This window comes from Carcharodon carcharias, chromosome 22 (genome assembly GCF_017639515.1).
Source record: "Carcharodon carcharias isolate sCarCar2 chromosome 22, sCarCar2.pri, whole genome shotgun sequence".
NCBI lineage: Eukaryota > Metazoa > Chordata > Chondrichthyes > Lamniformes > Lamnidae > Carcharodon > Carcharodon carcharias.
The window spans coordinates 3,169,264-3,192,462 of record NC_054488.1 but is presented as its reverse complement, the minus strand read 5'-3'; the positions used below and the strand labels follow the sequence as shown (position 1 = coordinate 3,192,462).

The 23,199-nt window shown below is 43.0% G+C and overlaps 1 pseudogene; it reads right to left on the bottom strand.

Moving 5' to 3' along the window:
- Nucleotides 1-1,692: 1,692 nt before the first annotated feature.
- LOC121293945 overlaps nucleotides 1,693-23,199 on the bottom strand; it is a 31,870-nt pseudogene continuing 10,363 nt past the window's right edge.

Sequence of the window (23,199 nt, the reverse complement as noted above, 5' to 3'; positions counted from 1 at the left end):
AGATGTCCTGGGCAACCCAGATAGATAATGTTATGACTGGCTGAGGAAATTCCATTGTCCCAGCTAACCTTCGATGTTAATACAAATCCTTGTGTTCATGTGATTAACTTTGCTAGAACTCAAAGCAAATTCCCTCCTAATGAACGTTAATCTTAAAATGATCTATCAATCCCTTTACCTCCTCCCTTCTCTCAGTTCAAGGCCCCAAACGCCCCTTCGAAGTGGAACTGTGATTGTACTTCTTTCAACTTAGCATTTACATGTGTCACTGTTTATGATGTGGGGAGATCAACGCACAATGTGATTGCTTTGCAGAACACCTCCATTCAGTCCGTAAGCATAACATTGAGCTTCTACTCACCTGTCATTTTAATTCTCAACCTTGCTCACATTCTGACCTTTCTGTCCTTACCCTGCTACAGTGTTCCAATGAAACTCAACACAAGCCTGAAGAACAGCATTTCATCTTTCAGATAGGCACTTTGCAGACTTTTGAACTCAATATTGAGTCTCAATTTTACATTGTGACCTCTGTCCCCATTTTGTTTTGTGTTTCTTTGCTGGTTATTTTTTTCTTCTCTCTGCTTCAGACAGCTGCTATCTTGCCAATCACACTTCCTCTAGACACATCTTTTGTGTCTTTGCTTGTCTTGTTCCCTCTACCTTTGGTTTTTGCATCTTATCACAGACCTTTCCTTTTGTTCTTCTTCCCACCCCTCCTTTCACTTGCTCAAAACATTACATTTCTAACTTTACCCAGTTCTGATGAAAGGTCACAGGCCTGAAACGTTAATTCTGTTTCTCTTTCCAAAGATGCTGCCTGACCTGCGGAGTATCTCCAGCATTTTCTGTTTTTATTTCAGGTTTCCAGCATCCATTTGCTCTTGTTTCAGTTCCTGTATCTGGTCTTTATACATCTTGTGATTGCTTCCCTTTCTAGCAGTTTTCTGGTCTTCCATTTACTGCTTAAGAACACCCCTTGGGCAGCACCCAGTTCATCAGTTTTACTTTGGTACTATTCTATACACAAGATCCATTCTCCCAGCTCTGCCTCACCTTTCTGATTTTATCACTATTCTCAGGCTGTAAATAAGATATTGATTCAGACAGAGACTCTCAAAGCTGCTTTGTGTCCTCTGACTTCTATTCAACCTCACACAACCTACTCTTATTCTGCCTCATGCTTTCTCACCCTCCAGTTCCTCTGTTTACTTTGTTATTTTCTGTGTTGGCCACAGAATTATCAATACTTTCAAATAAGGCTGTTTAATTTACTTTTCCTTCCGTAACCATTTATGTAATTCTGATATTGCTGAAAAAAGAGGCATGTTTTCAAAGCTTTTCATCTTGCACACAAGGGGAGACACAAAAATGCCAAATTCCAAAGCGAGCAACAATTTCTACTGCATGAGGAAAGAGTACTGAATGGTTGGAAGTTGACTTTGGTTGAGGCACTGCCATGGAGATTGCACCAGGGAGCTATTGTCCCCCAAAGTTTTGTTAATTCAAAAGACACAATGCCTGGACATGTTCCTTTTGCCTGCAAAGGACGGGTCTCTGCCTATGAATGTATGTGCAATGGGGGTGGCTAATGGAGAAGTTGGGGTCACCTTTGCATTTCAGGAGGATCCTGGAGTCAGGAGCAATTTTATAAGACGTGGGAAGGGTAGAGAGAGGCACTAAACAAATTGCTTCAGAAATAATACTTTATTTTCAACAAATACAATTACTTTCTTGGTCAGTTGAGCGTTGGACACATCAATGAAGATCACCAAACCAAGAACATTCATCAAATATTGAGGATTGTGCAAGGATATATTCCATTTACTGAAGTCCACTGTTGAGATGCAGGTTGACAAAAGCCGACGCTTGTTCATCAGGCTCTTAACATCCAAATAAGGTAGCAAACTGCATTACAAGCTGGAGTTTTCTGCAACAATGAGATGCTCCTTTCTAAAATTATAGGTAAAAGTGCTTTCAGCTGGTCAAGAAAACATGAACTTTGGGAAATGCATGGAGCTGACCACAGAATCTCACACCTGGTTTCTCTCTCTCTCTCTCTCTCTGTGGTGCACACATTTGGTCCAGGAGCTGCTGGTTCCACTGGGGAGGTGTGAGGTTAGAAGTCCATTGAGCTGTGAGCCAGGTAGTCCTTGCGCCCGATGTTGCTGACCTGCTTCGTCTGCATGGCCTCCAGTTTCGGACAGTCTGTGATACGATGGCCCAAACCACCACAAAAGGTGCAGCCTCTTTCACCTGCACAAAGAACCAGAATTACACACAAAATAGCAAACACATTTCCACCAGACCTCAGGTGGCCTCAGTTCTTGCAGTGCCTACATCACAAAGCCCTTCACAGGGATACTTGCCACTAGCTGTTTAAGTAATACAGTTGTTACAAACAACCATCAGGCCCTTTACCCACTTTGCTGAATAAGTCATTCAATGATCAATGCCAACATTTATCCAACAAACTCAAATTGTATGAGGCCCCAAGCAAACTAAACAGCTGGGTTGGGCTGGGGAGCAGAGCATGCAGTGAGGGGAGCCAGGGGGAGGACATAAGGAAGAGCATACTGGTGGGAGAGGGGAGAAGCAGGAAGAGCAGCCGGTGGTAGTGCAGCGGGCTGGGAGGGGCTGCAGAGATTGGGAGTGCATGCAAAGGTGGGGTTGGAGAGGACATAGGGTGGAGGGGTGTGGTTGTATGGGAGGGATTTATTAGCAGCTCTTGTATAAATAAGGTTTCTCACTGATGCATGTCTACTACAGAGTACAGACCCCAACATATCCAGCGGGCATGATCACACAAGCAGAGGAAAAATGCACAGCTGAAACATGCTTTTATGAAAACAAATATATGGAACATCTCATCGTTTGTTCCCAGTCCACCAGGTCAAGAGAGGGAAATCAAGTTAAATAAACATTATAAGGTAGATAAGTCTGTGAATTTGCTTGTACAGGCAGAATATATCTCATCAACCAGGTAGAGAGTATAGCATTAAACCCACCCAGTCTGCAGAGAATGCACTGTTTCAAACAGTGCCAGCATTTATGAAGGCCTACAATAGTGTTCCCAGTTTTAGCCTGGTTTTAGGTGAGGGGTGCAGGGAAATCCTTAGAGCAGAGGCCTAGGTGCTTTCTGCAAGAGAGACAGAGGAAAACAAAAGAAACAAGCAATCTTTTAAACCTGGTTTCACTGACATTAACACAAACCAGGCAGTCAGTCACCTGTGCACCTCACTGTCAGGTGTGTGGAGAAGTGTAGATATCGGGGAGAAATTTAATTTTGAAAAACTCAGTGATCTTCTGAAGCGTTAAACAAAAATGCTACATATCATCCAGAAATAAGCTGGTCTCAGTGCAGCCTAACACTGCACCACCCAAAGCCCAGCCCTTCTTGTAATCTTGCTATGCACAGAATGACTGCTTTATTTCCCTGCACTTCGACAGATGTGAGGTGTGGTATGGCACAAGGCTTCCTATTCCGCTTTTCAAAGTCAGGCATCTGAAAGTAGAAGGGTTAAGCTGATGGCCATTGTCAGTGTACCTCCAATATCCAGCATTGTCTCATCTCCTGTCTGGAGGACCTGGAGAACAGGTGGGACTTTCTGCTTAGCTTCCAGTAACAGAGCCTTCAAATCCATCAACACCGATTCGTCTGTAAGGGAAACATGCGTTAGTGAACCTCAAAAACACTAAAATGCAATGCAACAGTTTATTTCTCATAGTTTACATTTAAAGTACCAAATATGAATACAAGTCTGTCCAACACAATAGCCCTAGCAGCAATTGAACAAAGCAACAGTATGTGCTACCCACAGATTTTTACATATTTGCACACCCACACCTGAAGCCGGTTACTCTTGGCCATAGAACAGCTTCACAGAAACTGGCTGAGGTCCAGCAACAAGCATTTTTCACAAGTGACCATTCTTCCCATCAATCTGGATACGAGTGTCTGCAGGCTACCTGATCCTGGCTCACATCCCAACCAAAATTGATTCTGTCCATGCCTAGTATTCACACACGCACTTTGCAATGCGAGACATGGCACAAAGGGCCAGAGTAGAAATCTTTTCCTTCCTGAGCCTAAGGATATTGCATCTAATGGAAGTTCCCCGCCTACCAGCCAGACCAAGGTCAGATAACTCAGCTCAGAGAGAAAATTCACTAAGGAGAACCACGATTAAATGAAAGAAGGGTTTCAAATAAAATACACAATTCTACCTTCCGTGAGAGCCAAGTTAAGTACGTTCAATCGTTTCCAAGTGCCGTGTTCACCCACATCCTGTTAGCCGTACAGCCCAGAGTGTGTGTTTATTGCCCAGAGTAACTCTGAGGGCAGAATGTTCTGCCGGCTGGGCGGGCGGCCCAACCCAGTCTCCGGTGGGGAGCCGATCCCCGCCAGACAAGTGGGTCCTCGCCACCTTATTAAGTGGGTGGGCTAATTAAGGCCCGTCCAGCGTGAAGTTTGGCAGGAAGCGCTATGCACTCCCTGTGCAAGCGGGGGGGATTCCCCAAAAGTGAGAGTGCGCTCTTTCAGGCATGTGCACGACAGAACGCACATCTCCCCGAGGCTAAGTGCTGCCTCAGGGAGATCACTTACACTTTTAAAAAAATTAAAAATAGAAGAAAAAAAATTCCCTAACATGTCCCCCTGTCACATGAGATGGCACATGTTATAAATTACAGTAAAACTTTATTAAACTTTTTAGACCCCTGCATGAAACCTCATCCTGCCGGGGTTCTCTATTCACTGCTGGGGCTCCTGGCCTTAAGGTCGGATGGGCAGTTCCTTTAATTGTTTCAATGATCCTGTCAATGGCCTCAACTGGCCATTGACAGGTCGGCGGGACCACAGCTGATTTTGCTGCGCCCCCATCTTCCTGAAAATTTAAATGGTGAGCGGTGAGGTTGGGGGTTCCACCCGACATCATCCCGCATCATTTTACACATCAGCGAGCGGGCCCCACCTCCTGCTCACTGACAGCAAAATTCTGTCCTAAACTCAGACTCAGATATTCACAGAAATAGAGATGGGGAACAGGGGGAAGGAAAACACCCATTTAACAGCACCTTGATTTGTAGTTGTTGCCAAATAAAGTTCCTCTCACCCTGTTTCAGTTAGGAACTCAAAGATGCAGTCACCATAACATCTACTGTAAATTCATAAGCCAGTTTACTACAGTCTTCCAGTTCCCTATAATTTGCAGTCTGTGTTGAAATACAGCAAGGCATGGACAACATTCAGGCTTCAGCTGATAACATTCACCCAACACAAGTGCCAGGCAATGACCATCTCCAACAAGTGAAAATCTAACCATCGCCCCATGATATTGAATGGCATTACCACTGCTGAATTCCCAACTATCAACATCCTGGGGGTTACCATTCACCAGAAACTGAACTGAACCAGCCACATAAATACTGTGGCTACAAGAGCAGGTCCAAGGCTGGAAATTCTGAGGAGAGTAACCCACCCCTGACTCCCCAAAGCATGTCCACCATCTATAAGGAACAAGTCAGGAGTGTGATGGAATATTCTCCACTTGACTGGGTGAGTGCAATTCCAACAACACTTAAGAAGCTCAACACCATCCATAAGACATAGGAGCAGAAATTAGGCCATTCGGCCCATCGAGTCTGCTCTGCCATTCAATCATGGCTGATAAGTTTCTCAACCCAATTCTCCCGCCTTCTCCCCGTAACCTTTGATCCCCTAGTCTCTCCTACTAATGAAAACATCTTCCCCACGTCCACTCTATCCAGGCCTTTCAGTATTCTGTAAGCTTCAATCAGATCCCTCCTCATCCTTCTAAACTCCATCGAGTATAGACCCAGAGTCTCAAACGTTCCTCATATGTTAAGCCTTTCATTGCTGGGATCATTCTCATGAACCTCCTCTGGACCCTCTCCAGGGCCAGCACATCCTTCCTGAGATACGGGGCCCAAAATTGCTTACAATATTCTAAATGTGGTCTGACCAGAGCCTTATAAAGCCTCAGCAGCACATCCCTGCTTTTATATTCTAGTCCTCTCGAAATAAATGCCAACATTGCATTTGCCTTCCTAACTACTGACTCATCCTGCAAGTTAACCTTAAGAGAATCCTGGACTAGGACTCCCAAGTCCCATTGCACTCCAGATTTCTGAATTCTCTCCCCATTTAGAAAATAGTCTCTGCCTCTATTCTTCCTACCAAAGTGCCTGACCTCACACTTCCCCACATTGTATTCCATCTGCTACTTCTTTGCCCATTCTCCTAACCTGTCCAAATCCTTCTGCAGCCTCCCTGCCTCCTCAATACCACCTGTCCTGCCACCTATCTTTGTATCATCTACAAACTTAGCCAGAATGCCCTCAGTTTCTTCATCTAGATCATTAATGTATAAAATGAAAAGTTGTAGTCCCAACACTGACCCTTGCAGAACTCCACTAGTCACCATCCAGGACAAAGCAGTCTGTTTGATTGGCAACCCATCCACCAACTTAAACATTCATCGCCTCCATCACTGATTTCTCAACTATTTACAATCTACATCAATGATTTGGATGAAAGGACTGAATGTATGATAGCTAAGTTTGCCAATGACACCAAGATAGGTAGGAAAGTGTGTTGTCAAGAGAAGCTAGAGAGTCTGCAAAGGCATATAGACAGGTTAAGTGAGTGGGCAAAGATTTGGCAGATGGAGTATAATGTAGGTAAATGTGAACTTGTTCACTTTGGCAGGAAGAATAGAAGAGCAGTGTACTATTTAAATGGAGAGTGACTGCAGAACTTGATGGTACAGAGGGTGCCCTGGTACATGAATCACAAAAAGTTTGAATGGAGGTACAGCATTGGCTAGAAAGGCAAATGGAATGTTGCCATTTATTACAGGAATGGAATATAAAAGTAGAGAAGTTTTACTGCAACTGGGCAGGGTTTCAGTGAGACCACATCTGGAATTCTGTGCACAGTTTTGGCCTCTATTTGAAAAGTTTCATTAGCAGTGCAGAGAAGGCTCACTCAACTCAACCCTGGGATGAAGGGTTTATCCTATGAAAAAAAGGTCAAACAGGTTGGGCTTATACCCACTGCAATTTAGAAGAATGAGAGGTGATTTTATTGAAACATACAAGATCCTGAGGGCACCTGATAGGATAAATACTGGGAGGATGTTTCCACTTGTGGGAGAGACTAGAACTAGGGGACACAGCTTAAGAATAAGAGATCTTTTTAAGACTGAGATGAGGACAAATATTTTCCCTCATAGTGTCTTTGGTCTGTGGAATTCTCTTGCACAGAAAGCTGGGGAGGCTGGGTCATTGAATTTATTCAAGGCAGAGTTAGACAGATTTTTAATTGACAAGGGAGTCAAGGGTTATGGGTGGAGACAGGAGGTGGAGTTGAGACCACAATCAGATCAGCCATGATCTTACTGAATGGTGGAACAGCTCAAAGAGCTGAATGGCCTGCTCCCAAGTCATATGTTCCTATGATGCAATGGCAGCTGTGTGTGTACCATCTACAAGATGCACTGCAGCAATTCACCAAGACTCCTTCAACAGCACCTTCCAATCCAACAATCCCTAACACATACAGGACAAGGGTAGTAGACACATGAGAACACCACCAACTGCAAGTTGCCCTCCAAGCCACACATCATCCTGACTTGGAACTATATCGCTGTTCCTTCACTGTCACTAGATCAAAGTCCTGGAACTCCCTCCATAACAGCACTGTGGATGTAGCGGCATCACATGGACTTAAGAAGGCAGTTCGCCGCCACCTTCTCAAGGGCAGTTAGGGATGGGCAACAAATACTGGGCTTGCCAGCCATGTCCACATTCCATGAAGGAATTAAAAAAAAAAACTTACCACAAGCTTTGTTGATGAATGTTGTGGCTATCCCTGTTTTCCCTGATCGACCGGTACGTCCAATTCTGTGAACTGAACATAGAGAAAGTGCTCAGATTTAAGGGACTTGCAGAAACAGAGCCCCGCAGACAGTAGCCAAATTCATCAGCAACACAAAGACCAGGTATCATACTGGGAAAGTGAACTGAGTAAAGGAAAGGATTTACATGGATTTGACTTGCCACACACTGGAGTCTAGGGCATTATATTTTGAATACACGTCTATTAATTCAGGGACTGGTTGAGCTGTAACTTCATGGAGATGTGCATCAAGCTCAACTTAAACCACTAAACACAATGATCTTCTGCTCTTCAATTTTCCCCTGTTCCTGAACAAAAACCAGAGGTGACTACATTTGATATTAGGTTTGAGAAGAAGTGAGAAAACAACAACTTTAAATTTAAGCAAGGCAAACTTCGAAGAGATGAGAAATGAATTGCTAACAGTAAATTGAGCTGAGCTGTTAACGTGCAATCATACAGACAGCGGGGAGTATTTGAGGAAGTAACTGACAGAATACCAAACCAGCACATGCGGTAAGTAACCATGGTCAACAAATAAGACAACAGACAGTATCAAGTTAAACGCTTTACACGAATAAAAGCAAAAACTGAAATCCAAGAGACTGAAAGAGTTATAAAATGCAAAAAAGGGTTAAAAAATGAAGTAATAAGAGGTGCAGAAAGTGAATCTAAAGAAAAGGGTTATCAAAGCTAACATTAAAGTTTTTATAAATATTAAGAAAAAAAAGAGTAGATACACTCCTGGAATGGATAGTACAAGGAAATCTAAAAATAAGTCAAGGGAAGAATTTATCGATTTTAATGCAAGTTTAAAAAATGTCAATGGAGGAAATAATGGGACTTAAGATAGACAAAACCCCAAGACCTAAGAACATAGGAAATGGGAGCACTGTTAACTAGGATTATGGCTGATCTTCAACCTCAACTTCACTTCCCTGCCCAATCCCCAAAGCCCTTGATTCCTTTGCCCTAAAAATCTTTCTCCACCATGGATATACTCAATGACTGATCATCCGGAGTTCTCCATGATAGAGAATTCCAAAGACCCACAAGAAGGAGGTCCCTTTTCCTGAGATTGTCACTCCATGTTCCAGATTTCCCAGCCAGGAGAAAGTCTCACAATGGTTACCCTGTCAAGCCCTCTTAAGAATTTTGCATGGTTCAATAAAATAATCTTTCATTCTTCTCAACTCCAAAAACTATATGTCCATTCTATTCAACCTTCCCTCATTGGACAGCTCTCTAATCACAGAAATCAACCTAGTGAACCTTCACTGCAACTCCTGTGAGGCAAGTGTACCCTTCCTTAGGTACAGAGCTAAAACTGTATATGCTATTCCAAGTGTGGTCTCACCAAAGCCCTATATAATTGCAGCAAGACATCCTTATTCTTGGAACAGTCCAAACAAGAGTCATATTCAACTCGAAATGTCAACTCTGTTTCTCTCTCCACAGATGCTGCCAGATCTGCTGAGTTTTCCAGCGCTTTCTATTATAATTTCAGATTTCTAGTATCTGCAGCATTTTGCTTTTATTTATGTGAATAAATTCACACTTCTCCACATTATAGTCCATCTGCTACCTTCTTGTCCACTCAATTGTCTATAACCCTTTGATACTACTAGTGTCCTCCTCACAGCTTCCCACCTTTATATCATCAGCAAACTTGGATACATTACACTTGGTCCCCTCATCTAAATCAATGATATAGATTATAATTACTTGAGACCCATGCACCAATCCCTGTGGCACTCTACTAATTACACCCTGTCTTCCTGAAAATGACTTGATAATTTCTACTCTGTTTTCTGATATTAAGCAATCTTAATATTATCCCACAATCCCATGAGTATGACAAACCTCTTGTGTTGCAATTCATTGAATGACTTCTGAATGTCCAAATATACAATGTCCACTGGTTCCTCTTTTTCCATCCTACAAGTTACAACTTCAAAATACTCTAACAGATTTTTCAAACATGATTTCCTTTTCATAAGCCATGTTGACTCAGTTTAACCACACTGTGATTTTCCATCTGCCCTATTACCATATTCTTACTAAAGATTCTGTCATTTTCCCTACTACTGATATCGAGCTGGCCTGTAGTTCCTTGTTTTCTCTCTCTCTTCCTTCTTGAACAGAGAGTTTACACTTGCTATCTCCCAATCCACAGAGGGTTTCTAGAGTCACAGAGGCAGTTCCAGAAGATCAAAGTCATTACATCTCTCCAGCCGCCAATTTTAAATGCAATAAAGACTTGCATTTACATAGTGCCTTTTGTGATCTCCCAACGCCCCAAGCACTTGACAGTCAATAAAGTACTTGTTGAAGTATAATCATTGTTGTAGGAAAGAGGGCAGCTAATTTGTTCCCACAGTCAGCAATGTGATATGACTAGAAAATCTTTTTACTGACATTGACTAAGGGGTAAATGTTACCCAGGACAGCAGAGCTTCTCTGCTCTTCTTTGAAAAAGTTCAATGGAATCTTATACACCAACATGAGAGAGCAGACGGATCTTGTTATAACATTTCATCTGAAAGGCAGCTGCTCCAACAGTGCAGCTCTCCTTGAGTGCTGCACTGTGGGAATGTTTGCTCAAGTTTTTCTAAAAGATCCAAGGCGGTTTGTCAGCTTTTAATCCCTTTAACTTCTCCAGTACCTTTTCTTTAATAATATTAACTGCTTTAAGTTCCTCGGTCTCATTAGACCCTTGGTTCACCCACTCCTTCTTTGTGTCTCCTACACTGTTCCATGTCCTGCCATTTTCTTATTCCCCATTACCATTTCTCCTGTCTTTGCCTTTAAGGACCACACTTTCTTTTGCTAATCTCTTCCTTTTTACTGATAGAAGCTCTTGCAATCTGCTTTTTTATTGCTAGCTAGTTACTCTCAGATTCCATTTCCTTCATTTATCAATTTGATACTGGATGAATTAAATTTTCAGACTGAGCTCGATAGGTTTTGTTTGGTAAGGGTATCAAGAGATACGGAGCAAAGGCAGGAAAATTGAATTGTGGTGCAACCATGATGTAACCAAATGATGGAACAGGTCCGAGGGGCCAAATGGCCTCTTCCTGTTCCTAAGGTACAATTGAAGAGTAGACCATACACTGATGCAGTCAACCAGATCAACACCAGATTCAAAGGGGCCCATACCTCGTGTTCACTGATACACCTACAGATGAAGGGACTTTTCTTACCGTAATTCTCAATCTCTTCAGGCATATCATAGTTAATAACATGCTGGATATTTGGGAAGTCCAAGCCTTTTGATGCTACATCAGTTGCCACAAGTACATCCTTCTTTCCCTCTCGGAATGCCTCAATGGCTTTAGTTCGCTCCTCCTGGTCTGCAATGAACCAGAATAGGAACAAATCACATTAAACTGTTCAACTGATTGGTACAAAGCTGTGGTATTAGGATCAACTCATACTAAACACCAACCTTCAGTAGCACATTTTATCCGACACAATCCAAACTTCCTTCAACAAGAATAAAAATAAATCAAACCCTAAGCTCCACTGGGTTGAGAAATGGAAGATTTTCACACTCAGCCACAACAACTTGCATTTGTAACATAGAAAATCATTAGGGATGGTCAATAAATGCTGTCCACCCACAATCCATGAATGAATTTTTTTTAATCCCAAGATGTGTTATCAAACAATATTGAAACATGAAACATGATAGGGTCCCCCTTGTCCTCACTTATCACCCCACCAGCCTCCGCATTCAAAGGATCATCCTCCGCCATTTCCGCCAACTTCAGCATGATGCCACTACCAAACACATCTTCCCTTCACCCCCCTTATCGGCATTCCGTAGGGATCGCTCCCTCCGGGACACCCTGGTCCACTCCTCCATCACCCCCTACTCCTCAACCCCCTCCTATGGCACAACCCCTTGCCCACGCAAAAGATGCAACACCTGCCCCTTCACTTCCTCTCTCCTCACCGTCCAAGGACCCAAACACTCCTTTCAAGTGAAGCAGCATTTCACTTGCATTTCCCCCAACTTAGTCTACTGTATTCGTTGCTCCCAATGTGGTCTCCTCTACATTGGAGAGACCAAACGTAAACTGGGCGACCGCTTTGCAGAACACCTGCGGTCTGTCCGCAAGAATGACCCAAACCTCCCTGTCGCTTGCCATTTTAACACTCCACCCTGCTCTCTTGCCCACATGTCTGTCCTTGGCTTGCTGCATTGTTCCAGTGAAGCCCAACGCAAACTGGAGGAACAACACCTCATCTTCCGACTAGGGACTTTACAGCCTTCCGGACTGAATATTGAATTCAACAACTTTAGGTCGTGAGCTCCCTCCCCCATCCCCACCCCCTTTCTGTTTCCCCCTTCCTCTTTTTTTTCCCCAATAAATTATAAAGATTTTCCTTTTCCCACCTATTTCCATTATATAAAAAAAATAAAAAAAAAATATTAAAAAAAAACCCACTAGAGCTATACCTTGAGTGCCCTACCATCCATTCTTAATTAGCACATTCGTTTAGATAATATCACCAACTTTAACTTTAACACCTATGTGTTCTATTGTACTATTGTGGTTGACACCTTTTGATGATCTGCTTCTATCACTGCTTGTTTGTCCCTACAACCACACCAACCCCCTCCACCTCTCTGTCTCTCTATCTCTCCGCCCCCCACACACACACCTTAAACCAGCTTATATTTCAGCTCTTTCCTGGACTCGAACTCAAGTTCTGTCGAAGGGTCATGAGGACTCGAAACGTCAACTCTTTTCTTCTCCGCCGATGCTGCCAGACCTGCTGAGTTTTTCCAGGTAATTCTGTTTTTGTTTTGGACTTCCAGCATCCGCAGTTTTTTTGTTTTTATTTAGTGAAAGTTAGGTTACCAGTAGCAGGACTTTTTTTAACGCAAGTTTATAAAAGGTGGAAGATCTGGCCAGAAAAGCATTGAAATAATCAAGTCTAGAGGTAACAAAGGCATGAGGGTTTCAGCAGCCAAAAAGCTGAGACGGGACTGGAGTGGAGATGGGTGATAATACAGAAAGGGGAGTAGGTGGCCTTGGGGATTGAGAGAATATGGGATTTAAACTCAGCTCAGGGTCAAATAGAATGCCACAGTTGCAAGCAGTAAGGTTCAGTCTCAAACAGTGGCCAGGGAGAAGAAAAAAGATTGGAGTCTGTAGTGGAAGTCGAAAACAATAGGTTCAATCTTCACTGAGTGTCACATTATACACACTACTTATAATATATCTTCTTCTATAATATCCACACATGGTCACTATTTTACACACTATCTGTAATATGCACAATCACCACAGAAACCCCAGATAGATGTGTAAACGGAACTTCCAACCATCTTCCTTTGAAGTTACAGAGGGCTATCGAAAGAACCCCAGGAAATTTCCAACCATCATTCATAACATACAACTACTGTCGATAGCATAACTACAATATTGATAATATATATTACATTATTTAGAATATGACCATAAATTTATAATATAAATGTACATTATCAGATAGTCATGTATAGATAGCATACTATACAATACCTATAACCAGGGATAAGGGTGGCCAAAGACAAGAAGTTCTGAAGATTTTTGTTACAAGGAATGAAGTTATTGCACTTTCTATGCTCTGCAATGAATGCAAATACTTCCAGGCGACTTCAAATGGGTGGAATTATTAGACTTCAAGTGGGTAGAAGTAGTAGCTTTCCCTTTGTTTGCCTTCCGGTACCATCAAGAATGTGGACCAAATCACCAGTGACCTCAGTATTTCAGCATTCAATGCTGTTAGTGCATGTATTACAGAATGAAGTCCAAAATAACAACAGAACGTGACCATGCAGATTATGTACATGCAAGGTGAAGCAAAGGACTATGGCAGTGCTTAGTAAACTATTTTCCAATGTGACCCCATTTTAACTCACCACCACCATCTCAAGGGCCATTAGGGATATGCAACAAATACTAGCCTTGCCAGCGATGTCCCCCCATCCCATGAAGGAACATATAAAGAAAAACTCTTGAAAATTAACAGGACTCCAGATGCCAGCAAAAACAAAACAGCAATAAAACAGCATTCAGTAGATAATTGTTAGAGTTAACATATTCTAGATGAACAAATAAAAATACATCATGTAAATATGAAAGTCAGTGTTTTTAAAGTACTTTGTAAAAATAGTATTTCACATGCTCATGTAGGTTTCAGCCAGGTTCTCCATATTGACAGAAGTGAAGCCCCTCTCCCTGAGCCCCTCACACACACATTGTAATCAGCCCCTCTCCCCCTAACCACACACACACACACACACACACACACACACACACACACACACACACACACACACACACACACACACACACACACACACACACACACACACACACACACACACACACACACACACACACACACACACACACACCCCTCTCTCCAACCCACCTCACTCACTCAGCAGCCTTGTTCCCCAGCCCCCTTCCCCAGCCAGCTGAGCCCCGCCTCTCTTCCCCTCTCCCTCTGCCGAGCCCCACAGTTCCACCAAGTAGCCAGCAGCAGAGCCTGGCCTCCCAGTGGGATGAGCTCCTGGCCTCATTATTGGAAGAGATTTTCCAGTCTTTCTGAGATTCTCTCCTCCTGGCTTTGGCCTGGTTGGAGACAGCAGTTAAGGAAAGGCAGAGGTCACAAAAAAATTAAAAGGGTGGAATTTCCTTATCTAAAAGTCAGGATTCCACCGCATAATGGAAATTTCTCACCCCTGTATAACGTACACCCTTTATACAACACACACACATACATCAAAGTATTTAAGAGTCAAGAATCTCTCTTATTTAAGCAAGATGTTACACTCCCAGGCAGAGTCTCCTTATTTGGCAGTATGGGCTAAACCTACTCATCGTTCTCCCCATCTCTCCTGAAGGTGATGCCAGGTGGTAAGGGTACAGATGTGAGGGCTGACAGTTTGTGTTGCAGCTTACCTTTCCCCCCGTGTATGGCAACAGCCTCCACACCCTTCAAGAGCAGGTATTCATGGATTGCATCTACATCAGCTTTCTTCTCTGCAAATATTAACACCTGAAAGGTATATCAAGGCTGGCCATTAGATACCAATCTTATAGTTGAGTTTCACAGCCTACAAAAGCCCCTTCTCAGCTAAAAGCAGAAGAGAAATTTCCTAATCAGAAACAGAGGCTTCTCAGACACTCTCTGTCATTGAGAGAAACCTCAGACTACTGGTTAGGGTACATGAACTGCTCACTATCTGAAACCTTCACTGCTCCACTCCCAGAAGGCAATGGTCACATCTCATACGGTGTCAGAAGCTTGCGCACACAAGTGCATATACACACACCCATCCACACACATTTTCACAAATACACATACATGGGACACACAAACACATATGCCCACACACGAACATACAAAGAAACAGATAACCACATATGTGCACATCCAAGTGCACACAAGTAAGTACAAACACACACACACACATCTATAAGGTGTGCTGCAGCAACTAGCTAAGCCTCCTTCAACAGCACCTTTCAAACCCATGACCTCTACAGCCTAGAAGGACAAGGGCAGCTGGTGCCTGGAAACACCACCAACCTCCAAGTTACATACCATCCGATGCTATCAAATTATATCATCGCTCCTTTATCACAGAATCACAAAGTGCAGAAGAGGCCCTTTGTCCCATCGAGTCTGCACCGACACGTGAGAAACACCTGACCTACCTACCTAATCCCATTTACCAGCACTTGGCCCATAGCCTTGAATGTTATGATGTGCCAAGTGCTCATCCAGGTATTTTTTAAAGGATGTGAGGCAACCTGCCTCCACCACCCTCCCAGACAGCGCATTCCAGACTCACCATCCTCTGGGTAAAAAAAGTTTTTCCTCACATCCCCCCTAAACCTCCTGCCCCTTTACCGTCGCTGGGTCAAAATCCTGGAACTCCCCTTCCTAACAGCACTGTATATGTACCACATGGTCTGCAGAGGTACAAGAAAGTAGCTCATCACCACCTCCTCAAGAGTAATTAGGGATGGGCGATAAATGCTGGCCTTGCCCTGTGACACCTATATCCAAAGGATGAATCAAAAAAATACATGCGCAAACACAGGCCCATACACATAAAAAAACACGCAAATACATAAGGGTGCATACAAACATGCACGCAAGTACAAGCTCGTGTGCACAAACAACACGTCTGCACATAGAAATGACACAGACCAGACCAATGCGCATATTTACACAAACAGGTGCATGCATTGCATTTTGTAACACCTTTAACATAGTAAAACACCACAAGGAGCTTCACAGGCGCTGTCAAACAAAATATGGCACCGAGCCATGTATGGAGGATTTTCTAAAATTTGCCATAAAGCTGAGTCAAAGAAATAGGTTTTAAAAAGTGCCTTAAAAGAACAGAGGTAAAGAGGTGGAGAGGTTAGGGAGAGAATTCCAGAGCTTTGGGCACACGCAAGCGAAGGCACAGCACAAACACATGCACAATTACTGATCAGAAGCTGGTCTCCATAAAGAGGGATTGGGTAGTGTAAAACTCTTCCCCCACTGCTCACAATGACCCTTTGGAGGCAGGTTTCAGAGCACAATGGTTATCTCATCCACATGTGTGAATTATAGGCCCACAAAACACAGGTTACACAAATCTTTTGGAAGCACTTTACAAGCCTAAAAATACTATTTATTTATTTATTTTAGTTGAAAACCTACTAAGTATATTGAAACATATCCTACAATATATGACTGCAAATGTATAAAGCTACAGTTAGACCCGATTGAGGCATCTACACTCAATTCTGGTCACTGTGCTGGAGGAATATGCTAAATGTTAAGGGGCTGCAGGGCAGATTCACCAGAAGGATGCCAAAGCTAAAAGGGTTAGATTATGAGAACAGGTTGCTCATATAAGGCTGGCATTGCCTTAAAGACTAAGCTGAGATGCTTAATTAAAGTTTTTAAGATGTTTAAAAGATTTTATAGGGTAGGGCCAGGGAGTCATACAGAACAGAAGGCCATTCAGCCCATCGAGTCCATGCTGCCTCTCTGAAGAGCAATCAATCCCATTCCCCAGCTCTATCCCCACAGCTTTGCAGGTTTCTTTCCTTCAAGTGCCATCCAATTTTCTTTTAAAATCACTGATTGTCTCTGCTTCCATCACTTTCATAGGCATCGAGTTCCAGGTCATTATCATTTACTACGTTAAAAAAATTCTTCCTCACATCCCCATCAACTGCCCAACATCTCTTGCCCAAAACCTTTAATCTGGGTTCCCTAGTCCTTGTGCCATTGGTAAATGGGAACAGCCTTTCTTTGTCTACCTTATCTAAACCGGTCATAATCTTCTATACCTCTACCAAATCTCCCCTCAACTTTCCTTGTTCCAAGGAGAACAACACCAGCTTCTCCAGCCTAACCTTGTAGATAAAATCTCCCATCCCTGGAACCATTCCGGTAAATCTGCTCTGCACCCTTTCAAGGACCTTCACATCTTTTCCTAGAATGTGTTAACCAGAATTGGATGCAATGGTCTACTTGTGGCCTAACCAGAGCTTTGTAAAGGTTCAGCATAACTTCTCTGCTTTTGTATCAATACCTCTATTTATGAAGTTCAAGATCCCATATGTTTTGCTAACCACTTTCTCAAAGTGTCCTGCCACTTTCAAAGGACTAGGCACATGAACCCCCCAGGTCTCTCTGTCCCTGTTCCTAACTGTCGGTGGCACTCCTTGGGCAGGTGCAGAAGCATATGTTAAGTACAGAGTAAAGCTCCCCCTACACTGTCCCATCAAACACTCCAAGGACAGGTACAACACAGCATAGATACAGAGTAAAGATCCCTCTACACTGTCATGTCAAATACTCCCAGGACAGGTACAGCACAGGTTGGATACTGAAGACCATGGGTCAGCAACATACTCGTCACACACCTGAGAGATGACTGACGTTCTCACACTATGTACAAAAGGACAGTTTGTGTAATGTCCCATAAAGTCCATCATGTACTGGGTGTATTGCCTCATTACACAAAGTGGCCAAACAGTCAAACTGGACTAGACTGAAGTGAAGTTCTTTACCGGAGGTGGAGTCTTCTGCAGGCATTCCAGCAAGTACACCATCTTAGCTTCTTCCTTCACATATTCCACTTCCTAAACATAAGAGAAAATTAGCATTTCATTCATGTTGATCAACACTCTAAAAACATCCTCTGAGGGAAGGGGTGACACATCAAAATTGCTTAAAGTTTTCAGCATGAACATCACACCATCCAATTCACTCACAATCTTTTGAGTCCCACCATCAACTCAAAAAGGAGAAACCTTTAGCACCAACCCATGTTATGTACAACATTGCAGAACCACAGGTTGCTCAAAGAGCTCAGTTAATCTCACATACAGCAATATAAATCCTTTCAACAATCTTAGAGTGAACACAAGTAATCACAGTGGCTTCAGGGAATGTATAGGTGTGAATTACGTGGTTAGGGATGGGAGGGGGGTCACCTTCAGGGACTGGTTACAGAGCCACACTGTAAAAGGATATACTTGAAGAAATGACCAGAGAAAGGCAAGGTCTATCAAACAATGACCTGTAAGAGGCTGGCAAAGTCGTGGGATGGAGATTCGAAAACAGAAACACATAGCTGAGGAACAACCAGACATTACAATCAAAAGGTAGCAAAGTACACGCAAGGGCAGACAGAAGGTAACAAAGACAAAAATGATGGGGCTTGGGGGGTGATGGAGGACAAAGGGGAGAACGTGCGGAATCTGGGAGTGTATGGGGTGGGGGGGGGTAGCGCAAGATGAGGGTGTGCAGTGCGCTGGACAACAAAGAGGATGAAGGACAGGGGGAAGGGAGTGGGAAGTGAGAGTGACTGCCCTTGACATCAAGGCAGCATTTTACCAAGTGTGCATCAAGGAGCCCCAGCTAAACTGGATTCAATGGGAATCAGGGGGAAAACTCTGTTAGTTGGAGTCATACCTATGAGTCCTTGGCCCAACCATCTTCAGCTGCTTCATCAATGACCTTCCTTCCATTATAAGGTCAGATGTGGGGATGTTCGCTGATGATTGCACAATGTTCAGCACCATTTGTGGCTTCTCAGATACTGAAGCAGTCCATGTCCAAATGCAGCAAGACATGGACAATATCCAGGCTTGGGCTGACAAGTGGCAAGTAACATTCACACCACACAAGTGCCAGGCAATGACCATCTCCAACAAGAGAGAATCTAACCATCGCCCCATGACATTCAATGGCATTACCATCGCTGAATACCCCACGATCAACATCCTGGGGGGCAGGGAGGGTTACCATTGACCAGAAACTGAACTGGTCTAGCCATATAAATACTGTGGCTACAAGAGCAGGTCAGAGGCTAGGAATCCTGCAGAGAGTAACTCACCTCCTGACCTCCCCAAAGCCTATCCACCACCTACAAGGCACAAGTCAGGAGCGTGATGGAATACTCCACAGTTGTCTGGATGAGTGCAGCTCCCACAACATTCAAGAAGCTTGACACCATTCAGGACAAAGCTGCCCGCTTGACTGACACCTCTTTCACAAACATTCACTCCCTCTACCACCAACGAACAGTGGCAACAGTGTGTACCATCTACAAGATGCACTGCAGAAGTTCACCAAGGCTCATTAGGCAGCACCTTCCAAACCCACAACTGCTACCATCTAGAAGGATCAAGGGTAGCAGGCAAATGGGAACACATACAAGTTCCCCTCCAAGCTGCTCACCATCCTGACTTAGGACTATATCGCTGTTCCTTCACTATCGCTGGTTCAAAATCCTGGAACTCCCTCCCAACAGCACTGTGGGTGTACGTAAACCACAGGGACTGCAATGGTTCAAGAAGGCAGCTCACCTCCATCTTCCCAAGGGCAATTATGAATGGGCAATAAATGCTGGCCAGGCCAGCAACACCCACATCCAATAAATGAATAAAAATGGGGAGTGTGGGACAGGAAAGAAAGAGGATGTGGAAAGAACAGCAAAGAATGAAAGAAAAAAGAATGGAAAAGATTCAAGGAATGACTCTCAAAATGTAGTTACTCTTGTTTTGTAAATGAGTGCAAAAGGCAACTTATACACATCAATTAGATATATGATTAGACAATCTATTTCAGTGATGTTGATTGTGGAATAAAATTTGGCCTGGACTACTCTGAAATAGTGCCAAGGGATCTTTCATGGTCATTTGAGAGAAGACAGCTGTAGGTTTAATATGTTATCCATATGACAGCACTCTTGACAGTGCAGCACTCCACGATACTAGGGATGGCTGTCTAGACCTAGTGCTCAAGACTCTGGAATGGAGCTTGATCCCATGATCTTCAGACTCAGGATGAGTGTAAAACGTCATGGGTTCATACCTGTCATGAACAGATATTAATGTCTATAATGTTATTGGAGATTATATTTTAAAATAGAGTGTAGTGGTGTCTGTGGGTGCACCTTAACTGGATTAAAGCCAGTGGTCTGGAGGCTTTGATGTATAGAAAGAAGTAGGTTTGAAATGGTAATTGGATAAACATGGGGAAGTTCAGAAACACGGGTGTCAAGGGGGAAATTTGCATTTTTAAATAAACCATTCAAAAGAATGGGTGAAATCTTACACCGGCTAGAAGACGCCAAGCAATAGTGTTTATTTTTTGTCTTCATTACTAATAAAATTGGTGGAATCAAAGGATGTTATTGTCAGAAGAGGTAAAATTAAAAGCCTATTGATACAATGGACACAACTAGCACTCAAATAATATAATTCTCCTTTTATTTTTCAAATTACACTGGGATGAAAACAGGAGGATTTTCTGCAATTAAAACAGATAATACAAGAGACACTCAGCAGGTCACGCAGCATTTATGGAGATAGAAACAGAATTAATATTTCACATCAAGGAGCTTTCATTAGACTCTCCTCTGCTGACCTGCTGAGTATTTCCAGCACTTTCTGTTTTTATTACAGATTTCCAGCATCTGCAGGACTCTGCTTTACAAACTATTGGAACCTTCTTTGGCCACTTACATGGTAACTAAAAAAACGAAGGATAGTATCAAACTTAAAGAAAAAGCATGTGATAGTGGGTGGCAGGTCAGAAAATTGGACAGAATATTAATAACAGCAAAGAATGACCAAAAGATTGATAAGGAAAGAAGAATTAGAGCACAATGGACAACTAGAAATATAAAGGCAGATAGTAAGAGTTTCTACAGAAATTTTAAAAAAAGGAAGAGTTAACAAAGTGAGTGTTGATCCTATACAAAGTGAGTCTGGGGAATTAATAATGGAAAATAAGGAGGTGGCAGATGAATTCAGCCAGTATTTTGCATCAGTCTTCACTATAAGAGGATACAAATAACATCCCAGAATCAGTTGTAAATCAGGAAATGGAAGGGAGGGAGGAACTCGAAAAAATTACAATCACCAGGCAAGTGGTACTGAGAAAATTGTTGGAGGTGCAGGCTGACAAGTCCTGGGGCCTAATGGACTGAGTGGCTAGAGAGATGGTTGATGCATTGGCTTTAATTTTCCAAAACTCTTTAGATTCGGGGACAGTTCCATTAGATCGGAAAATAGCGATTGTCCAAAAAGGGTGAAAGACAGAAAGCGGAAAACTACAGGCCAGTTAGCGTAACATCCGTCACAGGGAAAATGTTAGAAGCTATCATTAAACATGTCATGGGAGGGCAGTTGGAAAAAATTCAGAGGAATCAGGCAGAGTCAAAATGGTCTTGTGAAAGGGAAATCATGCTTAAACAATTTATTGGAGTTCTTTGAAGTAACATATGCTGTAGATAAAGGGGAACCGGGGATGTATGGTATTTAGATTTCGAGAAGGATGTTACCACATCAAAGGTTATTGAAAAAATAAAAGCTCATGGTGTAGAGGGTAACATATTGGCATGGATAGAAGATTGGCTTGTGAAATAGTAAGAGAGTAAGTATAAATAGGTCTTTTACTGATTGGCAAGGTGTAATGAGTGGTGTGCTACAGAAGTCAGTGCAGGAGCCTCAACATTTTACGTTTTAGATAAATGACTTGGATAATGGGACCAAAGTTATGGTAGGTAAATCTGCTGATGGCACAAAGCTAGGTAGGATAGTAAGATGTGAAGAAACTCAAGGAGGGCTACAAAGGGATTTAAAGTGAGTGGGCAAAGACCTGGCAAAAGGAGTATAATGTGGGAAAGTGTGAAATTGTCCATCTTGGCAAGGAAAATAAGAAAGAAGCGTGTAAATGGAGAGAGATTGCAGAGCTCTGAGATGCAGAGGGATCTAAGGTCTTGGCGGCCGGTGACTAGTGGAGTTCCGCAGGGGTCAGTGTTGGGACCACAACTTTTCATTTTATACATTAATGATCTAGATGAAGGAACTGAGGGCATCCTGGCTAAGTTTGCAGATGATACAAAGATAGGTGGAGGGACAGGTAGTATTGAGTAGGCAGGGAGGCTGCAGAAGGATTTGGACAGGTTAGGAGAATGGGCAAAGAAGTGGCAGATGGAATACAACAGGAGGAAGTGTGAGGTCATGCACTTTGGTAGGAAGAATAGAGGCATAGACTATTTTCTAAATGGGGAGAGAATTCAGAAATCTGGTGTGCAAAGGGACATGGGAGTCTTAGTCCAGGATTCTCTTAAGGTTAACTTGCAGGTTGAGTCGGTAGTTAGGAAGGCAAATGCAATGTTGGCATTTATTTCGAGAGGACTAGAATATAAAAGCAGGGATGTGCTGCTGAGGCTTTATAAGGCTCTGGTCAGACCACATTTAGAATATTATGAGCAATTTTGGGCCCCGTATCTCAGGAAGGATGTGCTGGCCCTGGAGAGGGTCCAGAGGAGGTTCACGAGAACGATCCCAGGAATGAAAGGCTTAACATATGAGGAACGTTTGAGACTCTGGGTCTATACTCAATGGAGTTTAGAAGGATGAGGGGGGATCTGATTGAAACTTACAGAATACTGAAAGGCCTGGATAGAGTGGACTTGGGGAAGATGTTTCCATTAGTAGGAGAGACTAGGACCCGAGGGCACAGTCTCAGAGTAAAGGGAAGACCTTTTAGAACAGAGATGAGGAGAAACTTCTTTAGCCAGAGAGTGGTGAATCTATGGAATTCATTGCCACAGAAGGCTGTGGAGGCCAGGTCATTGAGTGTATTTAAGACCGAGATAGACAGGTTCTTGATTGGTAAGGGGATCAATGGTTACGGGGAGAAGGCAGGAGAATGGGGTTGAGAAGCTTATCAGCCAT